At 48.3% G+C, this 17,604-nt stretch overlaps 1 long non-coding RNA gene across 1 annotated transcript; it reads right to left on the bottom strand.

The window, feature by feature from the left end:
- Nucleotides 1-6,732: 6,732 nt before the first annotated feature.
- LOC141489042 (uncharacterized) lies at nucleotides 6,733-17,600 on the bottom strand. Its single transcript, XR_012468886.1, has 3 exons — nucleotides 12,631-17,600; nucleotides 10,465-11,999; nucleotides 6,733-10,184 (listed from the first exon to the last, which is right to left on the bottom strand). It is a non-coding gene; the product is annotated as an uncharacterized LOC141489042 (long non-coding RNA).
- Between the last annotated feature and the right edge of the window lie 4 nt (nucleotides 17,601-17,604).

The raw sequence follows: 17,604 nt of genomic DNA, 5'->3' as shown, positions 1-17,604 counted from the left end.
AACCAAGGATTCTGAAAGGTAGAGTTGAGTAGGAGGAACATTTCCAGGTATGAGGAGCAGGCCATGAAGGGTTGTGGGAACAGGAAATGAGACATTGGGGATGAGGAACAGGAGCAAGCAAGGTGGCAAGCTTGAGTGATCCATTGAGCATTGGAACATGAGAAACAAATGTAGGGAAATGTGTGGTAAGATGGGAGAGGAAGGTTAGAGCCACCTAGTTAAGGGCTTTTCAGGGTCAGCAGTAGGGTTGTCTTTGTTCTCAGAGCCAGTAGGAAGGGAGTGGTATGGGCATGACTTGGTCCTGCTTTGACAGCTGTGAGGAGATCTCTGGAGAATCCAGCAACATCATGGCTTCTCCATTAGGCAGTTGTCACTCGTCTGGCTTCTGGGTCTCTTTATATGTCTAGGGGATCTGTGAACCAAGACCATCAGACTTCATGGCAGAACTATGACACTTGAAGTCTCTCTTCCCCATTGACCCCATCATTGGCAATTCAAAATTCAAAGCTGTACAAGTTAATTATAGTCTACAGTGTAGGAAAAGGCATTTCCCGGAGTGGTATTGACTTGGTCATGTCACGGAGGAAGGAGTTTTGTCCACGGGGGCCCTGTGTGTCATGTCCTCCTCATTTTATGGACCGGATGAGTGAACGCCTCCATAGCTGTGATGAAATGTTAGTCTAGTTATTTGACTGAGTTGGTGAATTTCCCACTTGACTGGTGGTTGTTGCCTATTGATGGGCAGATGCTGTCTCCTGCAAGATTTGAGGGGTATGGGGTAGCTAGGTGGCACAATGGATAGAGCACTGGCCTTGGAGTCAGGAGTACCTGAGTTCAAATCTGGCCTCAGACACTTAATCATTACCTAGCTGTGTGGCCTTGGGCAAGTCACTTAACCCCACTGCCTTGCAAAAAAAAAAAAGATTTGAGGGTATGTCTTGACTTCCTGAGAGCCATTCTCTGTGTACATCCTTTTCCTCCTTCCCCTCTTTGACTTTCCTAACTCACTCTGGCAGGGAGAAGACAAGCCACGAAAATGTAACTGGTCCAGACCATTGAATTCTTACTTTTCCTTGGATGGTTCCCCAGTCTTTCTAGGGAGCCTTTTTTTGTTGTTGTATTGGTTTGGGTAGAGTTCTTGTTTTGGGTTTTTTCAAACGTTGATGTCGTTTGTCTTACTATTTATGGTCATTTCCTGCCTCACCCACCATATTGAAACTTCCCTTGTGATAAGGGAAAACAGCTAAGCAAAAACACCAAAACCATGTATGTGTATGAACACACATGATTGTTTCTCTTTGGGATTGAGTGGTCACTTTGTCTATAAATTCCAGGCTTCTAAGACAAGAATATATATGTCAAATGATTAGTGCTGTACAACAGGGGTTCTTAACCTGGAGTTTATGGACCCACCAAGAGGACCGTGAATAAATTTCAGAGGGTTTGTGACCTTGGATATTTTTTTAAAATGTCATTTTTTACCAGCTTATGATGAAAATTTAGCATGTCCTTCAATTATGAAGGCAACAAACTTCCTTCAGAGTATGGGTTCCAAGGCTTCTCCAGCATGCTTCCCAAGGGGTCTGTGACCCCAGCTAGATGAAACCTCAGAGATCATCTAGACTGACTCCCTCTTTGCAAATGAGGAAACTGAGGCCTAGGGACATCTTGGATCTTCATCCCCTTCCACCTGGACCGTAATAATATCCTATTTATTGGTCTTCCTGCCTCTAATAACACCTTTGTCAACCAGGGAGTTAACCTTTCTAAAGTTTAGGCCTGATCATAGAGGCTCAAAAATCTTCAGTGATCTTCCTTGGGCTTATATTTAAACCCCCTCCCCCCAAAAAATCTTATTTCATATTTACCTCTTTTATATACTCAGTGCTTTCACCGTAAAGGGCTCTTCTTTGTTTTCCGAACTTGTCCATCTTTTGCCTGACTCTGTACTTAGAGACATCACCTTCAGTGGTTAGAGCAGACTGCCTTCCCCTCACCTTGGTGCCAGCCTTGCCTCCCATTAGAGGAAAGGATGAACTTAGGTCTTCCTCACTCTCCCTGTGTATCCAAGAGAAAAGACTCAGACTCTCTCTCTGGGATTCTCCTGCCTTGACTTTTCCATTGTCCTAAGTCATAGTCTGAGTCATGATTCTTTGTGCTCATCATTTTTTCCTCTTTAAAAAACTATTTACTTATCTATTAATTAATAAATAGTTTAAAAGCAAAGAATGTATCATTATTTATCTCTATGACCCCAGTGTCTAGCATGATGACTTCCATATAGTTGAAACTCAGTAAGTTTTTGTTGGATTAAAACCTCTGAAGGAAGCATCAGAATGGAACCCATTGGGTCCTTCCTATCTCCTGAGGCAGTGGCAGGGCCATGTGATGAGGGGTTGCCCTACTGCCAAACTTTATTCACTGCCCTTTTGAAATTGGTTTTAACCAAGGATGGACTGGGATGGTGAACTCCCCGACATCCCTCCAAGTTTTCACATGTCCACCTCCTTTGTTAGAGCTAGGCATGGGCTGATTTTCTTACCATCCATCAAAGCTATCTGGCTGTTCTGAGTGTCTTGAAGGGACCGTTCTCACATGAGGTTTTGCATGCAGCTCTGAGTACATTCTATGAACATGTCTTCCAGGAGTCAGCCAATGTTTTAATCAGGTCCCTTGTCTCATCTCTTACATCTCCACTATTCATTTGTATTATAGGATCATAGATTTATATAGTCACCAAGTCCCTCTAGCCCACTCCCTTCTGTTCTCAGTAAGGAAATGGGGGTCTGCAGAGGTTTGAAGTGACTTGCCTAGGACCACACAGTGGAGAGTATATTGGCTGAGAGGGTCATAACTAGAAGTAATCCTAGAGGGTCTCCAATCCAACTCTTCATTTGTAGGTGAGAATGGGAATCTGCTGAGATCTCACAGGAAGCAAGGGGCAGACCCACAATTCACAGCCAGGGCTTCTGTCCCCAGACACCATCCAGCTTCCTGTCAGAGCTGGTATCTGAGCCAGTCTGATGTCTTCAAATTCGTTACTCTGCCTACTCTGTCCGGGACACCTCGAGATGACGATAGCCAGAGGTGGGTACTTGCTCCAGTTTATTTCTCTTCCGTTGTATATACTGGGGTGCTGTGCTTTGGGGAATGTTCTCCCTGGACCCTGAGACTCACCCTTGTGTCTGCTTGTTCCTCTTAGGGTTTTTGTCCTTGTGTGAGAGCTGTGGTTACTCTGACACCTCCAGTTAGTGACTTTTTTCCTTGTCTTGTTTGTTTTAACCAATGAGAAGTTTCCTTTCTCACTGCACCAGCACAACGAGAGGCCCTGTGGTCATGGGCCAGCATCAGCCGGAGCTCATGTGGCCCCCTGAAGCATGGGTAGACGAAAGCCAACCTGGCAGGCAGAAGCAGTCGGGAGGGCAGCTGATTTCTGTGGAGTTCCCTGAGGGCACCCCATGGCTGAATTTGATGACTGACTCTGACAGTTTGCTCTCTGGCTGATGGCAGAAGCGGTGGATGAATCGTCCATCTGTTGCGTCCTCTAGAGAACGAATCCGTGCTTCCTGTCTCCCATGGCTGAGGCTTCTCCCATTTCTTGTATCTGCTGTTTTTGTTTTTGTTTTTAATAGAGTTTATTGGTATCTTTTGATGCTCTATCACCTAGATAACCCCTCTGCTTCCTTCATTCCTCCTAGAGAATAATCCCTTAGAATATTTTTAAAGTTTTTTAAGAAAGAGAAAAAACTGCTAAGTTGATTCATCCATTAATTTAATTAAGCATCATGACCAGGGGAAAGAAAGGGTGGGAAGAGCAGGAAGAAGGGCATCTCCTCTCCTCACTCTTCTTCAGGGGCCAGGCTTGTTCTTTGTAAGTTCACAACTTGCAGTTTGGGTTGTTTGGTGGTTTACACAGTCAGCATTGTTTGTTGTTTTCCCAGCTAGCTTCCTTCACTTTGCTGGTTCATGTCATTGTTTCCTTGATCTCTGCACATCAAAACAGCATGGCCTTTTTCCATTATGTCCATGGACTGGGGTCTGTTTCACCATTCCCCAATTGATGGATATCACCTTTGTTTCCTGTTATTTGCTACCACAAAGAGTGTTGCCCTTAATGTTGGGGTGTTTTTATAGCCTTTGTTTTTGTCACTGCCCTTCTTGAGTACCCTCCCCAACTGTGGATTCTCTGGGTCAAAGGGCATGGATGTTAATGAGCCTTCATTTGCATAATTTCAAATAGCATTCCACAAATAATTATAGCAGCTCCACAAACAATGTATATGTGTGCCAGATTCTCCATAACTCTTTTTCCTGCCTTTTGTCAGCTTTGTCGATTTGCCAGATGTGAGATGAATACTAACTAGCTGTAATATTAATACTTCACCTCATTTGATTCTCCCAGCAACCCTGTTGGGAAGGGGCCTTTTTGTCTGCATTTTATAGATGAGGAATGGGCTTGGGAGATGGGAAGTGGCTTTGCCCCAGGGTCACAAAGATTTAGGAAGGCAAGAAAAGGCTTCTTGATGAAGATAGGTCTTTAGCCTGAGGCTTGAAGGAAGTCAGGAAAGCAGAGAGGCCAAATGAAGGAAAGAGCGTCCCAGACATGGGGACAGTGAGGGAAAATGCTCCAATGGGGCGGCGAGGTTAGGGTCCATGGAAGGGTGCAAGTTGTAAGAAGATTGGACAGGGAGCAGAGGGCCAGGTTGTACATAGATTTGATCCTGAGTAATAAGGAGCCCCTGGGTTTAGTGACTCTAGGAGTGATTTGATCAGAACAGTGCTTAAGGAAGATCACTCTGCTAGGTGAACTGAGGAGGCACTGCAGATGGGAGAGACTCGAGGCAGGCAGACCTCCAGCAGCCTATGCAGTGGTCCATGGGTGAAGTTATGAGGATCTACACCAGGTTGGGGTCAGTGGCTACCAAAGGATGGATATGACAGGTCATGGGAAAGGTATGTGTGGTTCATATGGAATATATCAATTTATTATCTGTCTTATTAATGAGCATTTGTTCAAATTTAATTTTTTTTAATTCTGAATTTTAATGAACACAAAAAAATTCATATTCCTATACACAAAATAGAATGGATAAAGGAAAATTATATTCTTTTCTTTTTGGCATGACTATTGCTTTCTCTTTAACTCTCCCTACCATTTCATCCTCAAAAAATTAAGAGAAACAAATCCTACGAACCAGTAATGATAGGCAGGCAAAACAAATCCATACATTGGGTCCATCCAAAAAATATGTCTGGTTCTGTCCCTTGAATCTTATCACCCATCTGTTAAAAAGAGGGCAGCCAGGAGGCTCCATCCATTGGTCCTTGGAAGCCAGGTCATCACTGCCAAGGTCAGTCTGTAAGGCTTTCAGGGTTGTTTTTCTCTTCCACATTGCTGCATCACTGTGTAAGTTGTCTGGCTTCTACTAACTTCAGTTTGCATCAGTTCATACAAGTCTTACAGTTTCTTTGAAACTGTTCTTTCATTATTTCTTGAGGTGCAGTAATATCCCATAGTGCTCATAGGGCACATGTGTGTAGCCATTCCCCAGTTGATAGGCTGGCTCCCTGTTTTTTCCAATTCTTTGCCCCAGCAAGAGCTGTTAGACATTTTTTGGCCAAATGGTTCCTTTTCTTCTTTTTCTGATGTCTTTGAGGTTTAGGTCTCATTGGGTGAAAGGAGGATAGGTTTAGTTGAGTTCCTCATCAGGGCTCAGTTCCAAATTGTTTCCCAGAACAGCTAGGCCAGTTCACATCTCCACCAGCTGCTCTCTTCCCACAACCCCTCCAGCAATGCTATTTTCTTTCTTTGGATAGCTTAGATTTTTTCCTTTGAATTATTAACTGCCTGTTTACATCCTTTCACCCCTGACTACTGGGAATGGCTTTTAATCATCTGTATTTGAATTTGTTCCTGATGTATCTTGGCTATGAGACTTTCATCTGAGAGAGTCCCCCCAACCCCCCACCCCACACGGGTTTGTTTCTCTTCTAATCTTAATGATATTGTTTTCCAAAAGGCATATATTATGCTCCTATTTTTTGTCTGACAATGGGTTATAGGGAGGTTTGTGTAAAGAAGATAATTAAGAGCAATCCATTGGAGCCGAGTGAAAGGGTTACCTGAACAACCTTATAGCAAAATATGAAGAAGCTCTTCAAAAGACATGGACCCAGGGGCAACTAGGTGGCACAGTGGATAGATCACTGACCCTGGAGTCAGGAGGACATGAGTTCAAATCCAGCCTGAGACACTTAATAATTACCTAGTTGTCTTGCAAAAAAATCCAACAAAAACCGAAAAAGAAACCCAAAAGACATGGGCCAGAGGAGAGGGAAACTGGCAGAACTTAGAAGAATTGGCTTAGACTGGCCATTCTTGGGGTTGCTTCTCACCAAGCCAACTCCCAATCGTAAAGCAGTCATGTAGCCAGGAGGCCAGAAGATGAGCATCCAGTAGAGCTAGGCTCTCTAATCTCAGAATCAGGTTGATAGAGAAGGTAGAAGAGCAAGGCTTAGTTTGAACTGGGATTCTGCTTTGGAGAGCTAGGGTGGGCACAAGAATTTGAGAATGGTAGCACATCCAAGCCGTGAAGCAGTATCTGGTTGAGTGGGCATTGGGTTGAGGAGCCTCTGGCTCCCAGCACACTATTAGAGAGCAGGGCATGAGCAGCCCCCTTCATGTGGACCTGAGTCACATGTGTTACATGACTCCACTTGGAGACTCTGGGGGTTCTCTCTTCCCACTGGTGCTGTATTTATATGGGAAAGAGAGTGCTTCCAACTATACCATTTCAGTAGATGTTTTTTCTTAAGCTAATTATGTCCCCGGCTGACTAGAAACATGATGAACACCCCAGTGGGGGCTCATGAGCTCTTGTCTTAGGTGTATGGACCCACAGAACACACCTACAGCAGTCATCTCCTTGGGGATCCAGCCCAAGAGTCCAACTGGGAACAGTAGCCTAAAGGGCTGCTACACCTTCCTTCAAGGGGCTTATGTTCTACTGGTTAGAAATGACATAATTCACAAATAAGTAAATATGTGCAGGGTGATTTGGGACCGAGGAGGGTGTTACCAACCAGCAGCTGAGGCCATCAGACCCCTTTCTGTGAATTAACTTTGCATATTTATTGATAACTTTTATTTTTATATCACTCATCTCCAAAAATATCTTTCTTCTCCCCAAGAAACCATCTCTTATAACAAAAAAATAAAAAGGATAAAAAAAATCAGTTCAGCAAAATAAACCAATACCACTGAGTCTGAGAATATATTCAGCTACAGGAAAAGCCTCCTGAAGGGGAGCTCCCTTGATTTGAACCTTGAAGGGCAAGATGAAGGCCACTTGAGGCCAGGGGTCCTCTGAACAAAGGTATGGAATGGTGTGGCCAGTGACCCATCTAGAAGGCCAGGACTGTGAAAATGCTTCTTCAGGGTAGAGAAAAGACTTCCCCCAAACAAAAATTCCTAGCTCTGGTTCTGATCCAGAACAAAGAATGATGCCTTTACTTTCTAGTCTAGGGGCTACATAGGGTTCCTCAGTTATTGAGGTGACCTTGACACTGGACCTGGGACATTGGGGCGGAGCTCTCTCCAGCTGTGGGGGTGGGAATTTCTCTCTGGGCACCTGCCACCATCCAGTTCTCATGTCCTTATTCCAGTGAGAGCTGGAAGGAGGCAATGGGGAGAGCCCTGACTCTGGAGTCAGGAGTCTCAGGTTCAGATCCTACCAGGGGGCCACTTTTCTATAAAAATGAGGTGATGGCCTTTGCAATTCTAGACCTGTGATAGTCAAGGCTATAGAGCCCTACAGTCCAAAGGCCTCTTCCACCACTGGCAGCTGCCCTCGGCAGCTTTATCTCCAACCTTTTCTGCCATGTTTTTTGGGCTCCACCTTGGGAACCCTAATGGGAAGTCCTTCCCAGGCCTCTGGGCCTTCAGCCAGTGCTCTACCCTTGACTGCCTTGCCATCCCTGCCAGTCTTTGTTGTATGCCTGGGCTTTCCCATTCCTAATCCTTCCTTGAGGTCTGACTCGGATGCCTCCTCCATCAGGTCTAATATAATGCTTTGTTTTGTGAGGTTGTCATGCACCCTCCTCATGCTGTTCAGTCGTGTCTGACTCTTCATGGCCCCATTTGGAGTTTTCTGGACAAAGATCCTGGAGTGGTTCACCATTTCCTCCTCCAGCACATTTTACAGTTAAGGAAACAGAGGCAAATGGTGAATTTGCCCAGAGTCCCGCAGCTAGTGAGTGTCTGAGGCTGGATTTGAACCCAGGAAGATATCTTCCTGACTCTAGGCCCAGTGCTCTGCACATGATGATGCCCCTAGTCACCCCATCATATAATGTGCCCCAAAGCTCCCTGGATTTGTCTTTAAGCCCCAAGATCAGAGAGCAGACCCCACTGAAGCTCTGCATCTCCCCATGGCTTGATTCCCCTGTGGCTTCTCTTCCACTTCTCCTTTCTAAATCGTTGTGTGCTGTCAGACTGGGAGCTCCCCGAAAGCCGAGACTGTCTTTTGACTTGGCTTTGCCCCCTGGCCATGTACCGAGCACACATTTGTTGATTGACTGACTGACAGTGCTCTGCACACCGTCTCATGGCCTGCCCCAGGTGACAGCCCTCTGGCATCCTCCCCAGAGCCCGGTGTTTCTTGGATTCTGAAGATTTTTAGCCCTCTCACATCTGGCCCATCAGCTGTGACTCCTTTCTGGTTCTCTTCTTGCCTCCCCTAAGCTTTCCCCTGAACCCAGGCAGTCCCACAGCCCTGGATCCCTCCCCCCTGGTGCCAGTTAGCCATTGGAGCTCTCCTCGCTGGAGACCAGAGGCCTGAACCATCCAGATGGAACAAGCCACAAAGGTCTGGGGCCTTCCTGGAGACTGCCCCAAGGTCCAGCCCCAGCTCTGTCGACCACATGAAATGTGGGCCCAGGATGAGGAGAAGCCCGGGCCTTTGTGGCGGATCCTTGCATGTTGAGCCCTGTCCATCCTCTGATCACACCGTCTGTCCACTCTGCTGTTTCTGGGTCTGCTTTTAATCCATTTCCTCTTTCAGCTATGGGCAGGGTTTTAATCAGATGGAAGAAAATATACATGTGGAGGATTTGGGGAGCAAATGAGGCGAGGTAGTGGGGGATTCTTTTCTGGAAACTTTAAAAATAACAGCCCTTAATGCTGTTTTCAAGTATCAGCATTGCCTCACTGGGTAGTCCTGCCTTTCCTGTGTAAATAGTGAGGGAACCCAGCCTGGGACCGAGAGCCCCCATGGAGCTTTCCAGGAAGGAGACATCCTCCTACCTATCCCCCTTCCCTCCTGATCTGTTCATAGGAAGTGGAAAGTATCTGGGGAGGAAAGAAGCCCCCCATTGGGCAGGAGTTCTCCCCAATGTGTGTGTGCCTTCTTCCCTCTTCCTGCTTGATCCAACTGGATTTGCTGCTGGTACCCTTTGAGCTCCCCCTGGTCTGGGCACATACACCCACCACAGGTGTTGAGAGACCTGGGTAGGATCAGGCTGCCTCCACTCAGGCCTTGTATCTGCTGACCCATGGAGTACGAGGAAGGCTCCCCAAGAGCCCAAGGTCTCGTTCCAGGGACCACCTTTGGGCCTTCCAGGGCCTCCCTGGTCTATCTGACCCTAGGACAGAACCAGGCTCCAAGAAAGCCTTGGAGCCTACAGCAGGGAAACTGAGCCTCGGCTTAGGGAATGGATTTTCTATCTTTCAGCAGGACAGTCAGAGATCTGGGGAAAGCCCCTAGAGCTGCCCCAGCCTCCCTTCTTCCACCCTGCACTTCATCTGGAGATGGAACACATCATCCCCTGCCCCCATGGTAGTGGCCGCCCCGGGGTCACCATCCTTCTCCAGAGCCCTTTGCTGTCAGCCTCGTGTTTTGAGGGGCTTGGGCAGGCATCTAGGGCTGGGAGGAAACCCTGCAGGTCCTGAGAACTGTCAGCCCTCTCTGGGACTCCAGCCAGCCTGGAGAGCCTAGGGGCTGAGACCCAGAGCTGGGAGGACTTTGGAGCCCACCAAGTCCAGGGCTTCATTTTACAGGTGAGTCTCCTGACCCAGAGCTGAAATGACTTGGCTGAGGTCACACAAGCTTGCAATGCTAAACGAAGGCCACATGGGCAGCTGCACCTTCCTGGGTGGTGTTTGGGGAGGCCCCAGTGAACTAGACCTGTAGTAACAAGAGCAAGGGGGGTGGGTCCAGAGTCATGCCTCCCTCCCCCTCCCCACACACACAGCCTCCCCTCCCCTCCCAGCCAACCAGCATGGATGGTGAAGTCAGATTGGAATCATAGGGAGGGGAAGAAGAAGCTGGGAACACGAGGGCTGCTATCTGGGGGCCTTTGCCAGAGGCTGACCCTTGTCCACAAGTGCTGTCTGTGGGGCAACAGCAAGGGGAACCGGTCACCTCCCCCTCCTGCTTCAGAAGGGTCACCCCCCCCACCACTGACCTGCAATTGGTGAACAGAGAGAACATGCAGCAACGTCCTCAAGATTGACCTGGTTCACTGCTCTGGGGACCTTCCAAGGAGGAGACACTGGATCCTCTCAGGATTTCAGGTCTCCCAAGAGGTGAGGCTTGGACCCAGACTCCGTGGCCCCACACTCCTCCAATAGCATCTCCCCATTCAGTCCTTTGATAAGCGCACTTCTGTCCACACCCAAATGGTTGACCTCAAAAGTTCCCTTCCAGAGTCAGAATTGAGTCCTAGCCCTGCTGAGAGTGGACCTCTGCTGTGGCCTGGGATTCCCCCGCCACCTGCCCTCAGCCTGTCGGTGCTGCCACTGGGGCAGGGATCTGCTGGTAGAGAGTGCTTGCAGCTACAAGGGGTCTTCCAGAGAAGGGAACAAAGGCCCGGGCCTTCTCCAGGGTCACACAGCAGTGAGGGTGAACTCAGGTGAAGACATGGGGATGTTTAGCCTGGGGAGGGTCAGCCTGTGAGGAAAGGGCTGAATAAAGTATTCCTTATGACCTAGCGACAGCTTGGTTTCCCTTGAGTGACTGTGTTCCATGCCAAGGGGAATGGGGGGGATGGGCTTGGGAGGAGTTGGTTTCAGGCAGAGATGGTGTCCAAAGACTCACCTGCTGTGGCTATCCCAGAAGTCAGCGACCACATGGGTTTAAATGAGAACCACGAGGACTGAGAGAAGGAGAGGAAGAAACAGAAGCTCCAGGCCCAGCTCCACCTTCTAACCACACCTTGGCTTTCTGGGGAGCAGCCCAAGTACACAACCAAGACTTTCCTGGGGGGCTAGCCCCCCACTTAATACTGTAAGGGCCTTGGAATTTACTTTCAGCTTGCTTCATTCAGTGATTCCGCACCCATTTATTAAGCACCTGCTGTTTACCAAACATTGTGGTGGGTGATGATGATGGATACAAGCACCAGAATGAGAAATTTCCTGTCCTCAAAGACGTTTCAATCTCCTCTTGGAGATTTTCTTGGCAGATACTGGAGTGATTAGCCATTTCCTTCTCCAACTCATTTTAGAAATTAGACTGAGGCAAACAGGTTGAAGTGACATGCCCAAGGTCACTCAGCTAGAAAGTGTCTGATGCAGGATTGGAATTCAGGTCTTCCTGACTCCAGATCCAGTGTTCTATCCATGGTGGCACCCAGTTCTATCCAAGCAGAGCCTTGGAGGATTCTGGGAGCCCAAAATAAAGGGGGGGGGACACCTGTTGCAAAGGTCCAGGAGATGAAATGTTACCTTTGGGGATGGGGAGGAGTGTGAGGTGGAGGGAGTGCATGCCTCCCCCCTGTGGAGGAGCTGGCCTGTCCAGGGACGTGAAGCCCCCACATTCAAGCAATCTCAGGATCAGAGGAGCAGGTCTACAAAAGTTGGACCTCCCTGGGCACAGAAGCCGTGGAGTTGCAGAGACAGATTTCAGGGACAATGTCCCAAGGAGTCATTGCTGTGAAAAAGTGGAACGGCCTATCTTGGCAGCTGGTGGGTGGGTGTCTCCACATCGGAGGTCTTCGAACTGAGTGTGGAAAATTGGAAAAAATGGAATCTTGAAATTGGAGAGGACCTGAGAGAGCCTCAGACCAAGAAGCGCCTCCCTGACAGTTCCCTCACGAGTGGTTCTCCAGCCACTCAAAGCCCTCCCGGGAAGGTGAACTCATTACTTCTTGGGGCAGCTCGTTTTCCTTGAGGCCACTTCTGATGGTTAGGAAGCTCTCGGCATAGAAAGTCAAAATGTCCCCTCGGGTAGATGACAGCCTAAGCCAGCTGCCAGCCCCGTGGAAGAGTCCTTCACAGGGCGAGAGAGGGAGCATTCCGAGGGCTGCTAGCCACCCCATTCAGGGCAGTGGGACCTGTCTCCAAGACCAAGAACAGTTGGGATGGAGGGGGAAGAGAACCCAGCACACAAGGCCCCCTGAGCAGACCATCAGCGTCTTCATACATCTTGGTATCTTTATAACCCAGGTCCAGCCTTCCCCAGCAGCTAGGCCTAGGACCCCCAGAGGATCGTTATCTATTGTAGCCATTGTCCCCCCTGGAGTTGCTCCAGGAAAACGTCCTCCTGTATTTCATGGTACACACACACACAGTCACACACAGACACACAAACACGTATGCAGCTAGGGGGTGCAGTGGATAGATCATCTGACCTGGTGGCAGCAGGATAAAACGTCCCATATTCAAATCTGGCCTCAGACACTCCCTGGCTGTGGGTCCCTGGGCAAGTCACCTCACCCTGTTTCCCTCAGTTTCTTCACTTCTACAATGAGCTGGAGAAGGGATGGCCAACCACTCAGCTCTCTGCCAAGAAAACCCAAAGGAACTCATGAAGCATCAGACTTGATTGAAAACAGCTGAACAAATATTTACATTGAGGGTTCCTTCAAGTAGCTCAGGTGGGTGTCCTTGGCTCCCGTAGGCAAGGTAACGCATGCATGTTGGGGTTGGGACAGACTATTTCATGGAACCACAGACCTGGAAGGGGAGGACCCCAGTAGTCACAGGGAAGGAGTCCCCACCACCTCATCCCGGACAAGTGCTCACCAGCAAAAGCTGCACAGGATTCTCAGGCACCCAGAAGTAAGGAAATCCAAACCCCACATAAAGCCCATCCACTGCCCCAAAGGCAACTGACTCTTCTGACATTTGAGGAGTGCAGATGTCACTCCAGCACACTCAGCACCCCATAATTCCCACTATGGTTGGGGATCAAAAAGCATACTTTGGGGCTGCAGAACAAGCAATGATAGAGCATCTTGGGAGCTGCGCTCGGCCTCTTGCTAATGAGCCTCACCTGTGGCCTGGGTGAAAGAGGAAGAGCTATATGTCAACCAACATGGTGGGGGGGAGCGGTGGGGAAGAGGGGGGCAGGGAAGGGCTTGCCAAGATCTTTCCAGCCAGTGATGACGAGGATGGACTCAAGTCTTGCCTTTCTTCGTGATTTCCAGTTTACAATAAGCCTCGGGGCCACAACAGGAGAGGGGGCCAACATCCTGCGGGATGCCACTGAGGTCGCTTTCTTGGTTCCCCACTGAGTTGTTGCTGCCACCTGTGAGTTCTCTCCAGACTTTCAGTTGCAAGGATCCTTCCTTCGGGGCTTAGTGGCCACTCTTTTGTGAGAGTCAGCTCTTCAGGTGAGTTTCAGAGCTGGAGTCGGCTCCTCCCATACGTCCTCCAATGTCCACTCCTTCAGGCCTACCTGGTTTGTGGCTTGGGGTGAATCGACTCTTTGTAGCTTCCATCACGGCGCTGACTGTGGGTGGCAGTCATCAAATTACCCCGGAGCTTCACCAGATGAGGTGGGAGGATCCAGGGTAGACCCAGTTGTCTTTGCCTGAGACGCCCCGTACCCAGATTGCTCCTCTGTCAACATGAGAAAGGAACTAAAACAAAAACCAAATTAGCACACGCCCACAGATGATGCCCCATCCTGGCCTGTCCGGTCCAGGATCACAACTTTCCCACCCTCCTTTCTGGGTCAGCACACCCACTTTCTCAGGACTGTTGAAGCAACAATGGGTACCGAGTGCTGGGGAGCTCTAGATGAGTGTGGCTTAGATGCCTCTGTCCATCTCTATGACTTAGAGGGAGGCTGAGGGAGTGGGGCCCATTGTGGAGGACTGGAGGCCAGCCTCTAGTGCACATAGCCTCTTTCCATTGAATTTCCTGAAGAGCATTGTAGAGATTATTGTCTCATTTTAGGATGAGGACAGGCTCATAAGGCCATAGGCTAAAAAATGGCAGAGGAAGGGTGGAAGCCCCAAGTCCTCTGCCTTCCCATCCAGAGCTATTTCCAGTGGTGGGTTCTTACAAGGCAAACAAGACATGAGGACAGACCTGCTGGGGGCAAACTGGATTTGGACCTGCTGGACAGAACAGGACTGATAATGTTGGGCCAGAAGGCCAGGGATCTACACTTGCCTAAGCTTGGCCTCAATCTTCTTGCCCGACTCCCTCCTCTCCCCAATTCTCTAGCAGATCAGCAGGATCCCCTCCCTCGACATCCTTGTAGAGCCAAAGGAACCTTTCCTTCCACCCCGTCTTGAGCCTGATGAATACTTGCATGGAGCCCGACAGATGGAGGGAAGATGTGGGCCAATGCCAACAGACAGATGGAGCCAAGAGAGCCAAATAAGGTGAAGATACAGAGGACTTACCCATTGACCCAAAGAGATTCCATCCCACTGCAGTCCCTTAGCGACATTCAACAATTCACTGCCAACAAGCTTGGGCAGGGTCTAGTTGGTCACACACTGGACCTGGTGGTTGAAGATATGGCTGAGAGATGAAGAGCCCGTCCCCTTCTTGTTTAGTTGTGGGAACCAGCTTGAACTTTGATAAATGAGTCTCATTTGCTCCCACTAATTGACTCCACCAAACTCCAGGCTGGCAGATCGCCATGCTGAGCTTCTTAAATTGGTTATTTGGACTGGCAGAGCCCCAGATAAATTCCGAATAGCAGTACATCAGAGTCAGCATGGGGTTTTTCTTTGGTGGGGTTGGGGGTGGGAAGAGGGGAATTAAGGAGGGTGGGATGGCCAACAGCATTGTTTCCCCAAGGGACCTTAGCTCATGTCCTTGTGGAACAAGGACAGTAGGGCACTTGCCATGGTCAGCCAGGTGTTAAAAGATCTCTTCACCCAGGAAGAAATGAGGCCTAGCAGTTAGACACTGGCGACTGGATGGTCTAACAGTAGGGTGCTAGGAGTGGCTGGGACTCGAGAGGCTATGCTCATTAGGAAACCTTGCGGATCCACCAAATAGAGGGTTCGCTTGATGGTTTACAAGACTTGCATCTGCTCTTAAATGCTCTTAAAAGACAAAAGCGAGAGTTCCAGCCCAAACCCAAGACTCCAGATCCAGGAGTCCTTACGGACACAGGCTGAGTAGTGGGTGCTCTAGAAAGAGCGAGATGAAACAACTGGTGGAAAAGGAAGGGATGAGAAGGATCCTCCCTCCTCAAGGCTCAGCAAACCCCCCACCCAGGGTGTCCATAGCACACATGGAAAGGGAAAACCCATCAAGATGTTCCTTCAGCCTTCTTACCTACAATATGTTGTCCAGTTCCTTTACTGGTGACCTCCAGCACTTGCTCTGATGTGTCCACATCTTATTAAATGCAGCATCCAGAACTGACCTAAGTTCCAGATCGGGCCCCACCGGGGCAGCCTATGGTGGTAGGGGACCCCCCCCCTTTCCTCCTGCCAGTCTCAAAGGCTAACAACCTCTGCCTGCCTCTTCTGATCACTGGCCAACACTTGAGGATTCTAACTCCCCCAAACTGGCCCCAGGCCTCTTCTCACTTCTTGCCTAGAGGAGGGCAAAAGTCTTCGGCTTGGTCTCCCTGCCTTTGTCCCTCCCCTCTCCAATGTCCACCCAAATACACAATAAGCCCCATTGACTCCCTATTGCCTCTAGGATCAGAGACAACCACCTGGAATTGGCATTAAAATAAAGTCTTTCAGGGCATCTAGGTGGCATAGTGGATAGAGCACCATCCTTGGAGTCAGGAGGACTGGCCTCAGACACTTAATTATTGCCTAGCTGTGCGACCTTGGACAAGTCACTTAGCCCCATTGCCTTAAATAAATAAAATTTAAAAAAAATAAAGTCTTTCATAACATGATAAACCTACCTTTCTAGTTTCATTACTTTTGTGAGGCAGCTGGTGGGGTGGTGGGGCCCGGGGTCATATCTAGCCTCAGACACCTACCAGCTATGTGCCTAGGTTTGCCTCAGTTTCCTTGTCTAAAATGGGGATAAGATCAGCACCTACTTCTGAGGATAAAATGAGAATATGTATAAAATGCTTGACAAACCTTAAAACATGATTTATAAATTATTATTAATATTATAAGATGCTGAGGTAATACATATATATTCATAATGCAAACAAATAAAAGTGAAATAACAATCATTTCCACCCTCTGGTTTTTTCCTCTTCATTGCACACAACCCTCCATCTCTCATCGGGGTGTCTTTGCACCCCCTCTATCGGCTTGCCCTCCCTCCTCACCTCCTCTGCTCAGAATCCTTCTCCTTTCACTACAGCCCAAGCCTCAGTATACCCCATAACCATGCTCTGAGGTTACCAGTGATCTAGTTGCCAAAACCAATGTTTGTTCTCAGCCCTCACTTTCCTTGACGTCGCTGCTTTGGACACTGTTGCTCTCTTCTCCATCTAGGTTTTGGGAACACTGTTCTCTTCTGGTTCTTCCCTCCGCTGATTCCTTTTCCGTCTCCTTCAAGGAATTCTCCCTTCTACATCAGGCTCTAACTAGGCATTCCTCAGGGTTCTCTCTCGGACCCTCTTCTTCCTCCCATGCTCCTTCACTTGGAAAGCTCATCACCTAAGACCAATGATTCTTAGTCTCTCCTTATTTTCCAATTTTTTGAAACTTAGAAATCTTTTATTTTTTTTAACTTTGTTGTATTTCCAGTGCTCTCGTGGAGTCAGTTCTCTTACCCAGCCCAACTATTAGGAAGTTCATTATTGGACTAAGATTTCGTACGTCCTGGGTCATTTATCAGTCTTCCACTTTTCTCAAGAGCTTTCATTTCTCATCATTTTTCAACTCATTTCTTGCAGGAACCCTAGGAAAGTTTGTGGCAATCTGTTGATTTGAGGCTTTGGAGATGTTTTCATTTTCTGGATTTACTTCTTGAAAATATTTCTTAATATTTTAATATTTATATCAACTATTTCTTAATAATTTTCTTCAGTTTATTCATTTCCCAGCCTTGTTTGCTGAATTAGAACTTAGGGTCAGGCGTCAAGCTCTGTGTACCTTTGGAAAAGAATAATTCGGCCTTCTTTGATACTAAACTATAATTTCTGGGTTCTGAGTAATCTAAGGTGTATTTTACCAAAAACCTCAGCAGTGGACAGTGAAAATTGGGTTGTCTGTACCAGGTGATCGATGTGGCCCCCCACAAGGAGTTCTGATCCATTTTGCACCTTGTCGCCCTCCTGGTCAGAGCTCCACAAGCTTTTGAGGTCATTTGGGATTGGAGCACCACAGATCCCTTTACCTACCTCTTCTGCCCTGGGCTCCTCTCTCTGCCCCTCACACACAATGTTAGACCTTAGACCCCCCCCCCCCCCCAGCCCTGGGCCATGTGCT

This window comes from Macrotis lagotis, chromosome 5, assembly GCF_037893015.1.
Source record: "Macrotis lagotis isolate mMagLag1 chromosome 5, bilby.v1.9.chrom.fasta, whole genome shotgun sequence".
Classification (NCBI taxonomy): Eukaryota; Metazoa; Chordata; class Mammalia; order Peramelemorphia; family Peramelidae; genus Macrotis; species Macrotis lagotis.
This window is presented reverse-complemented; position numbering and strand designations above follow the sequence as displayed.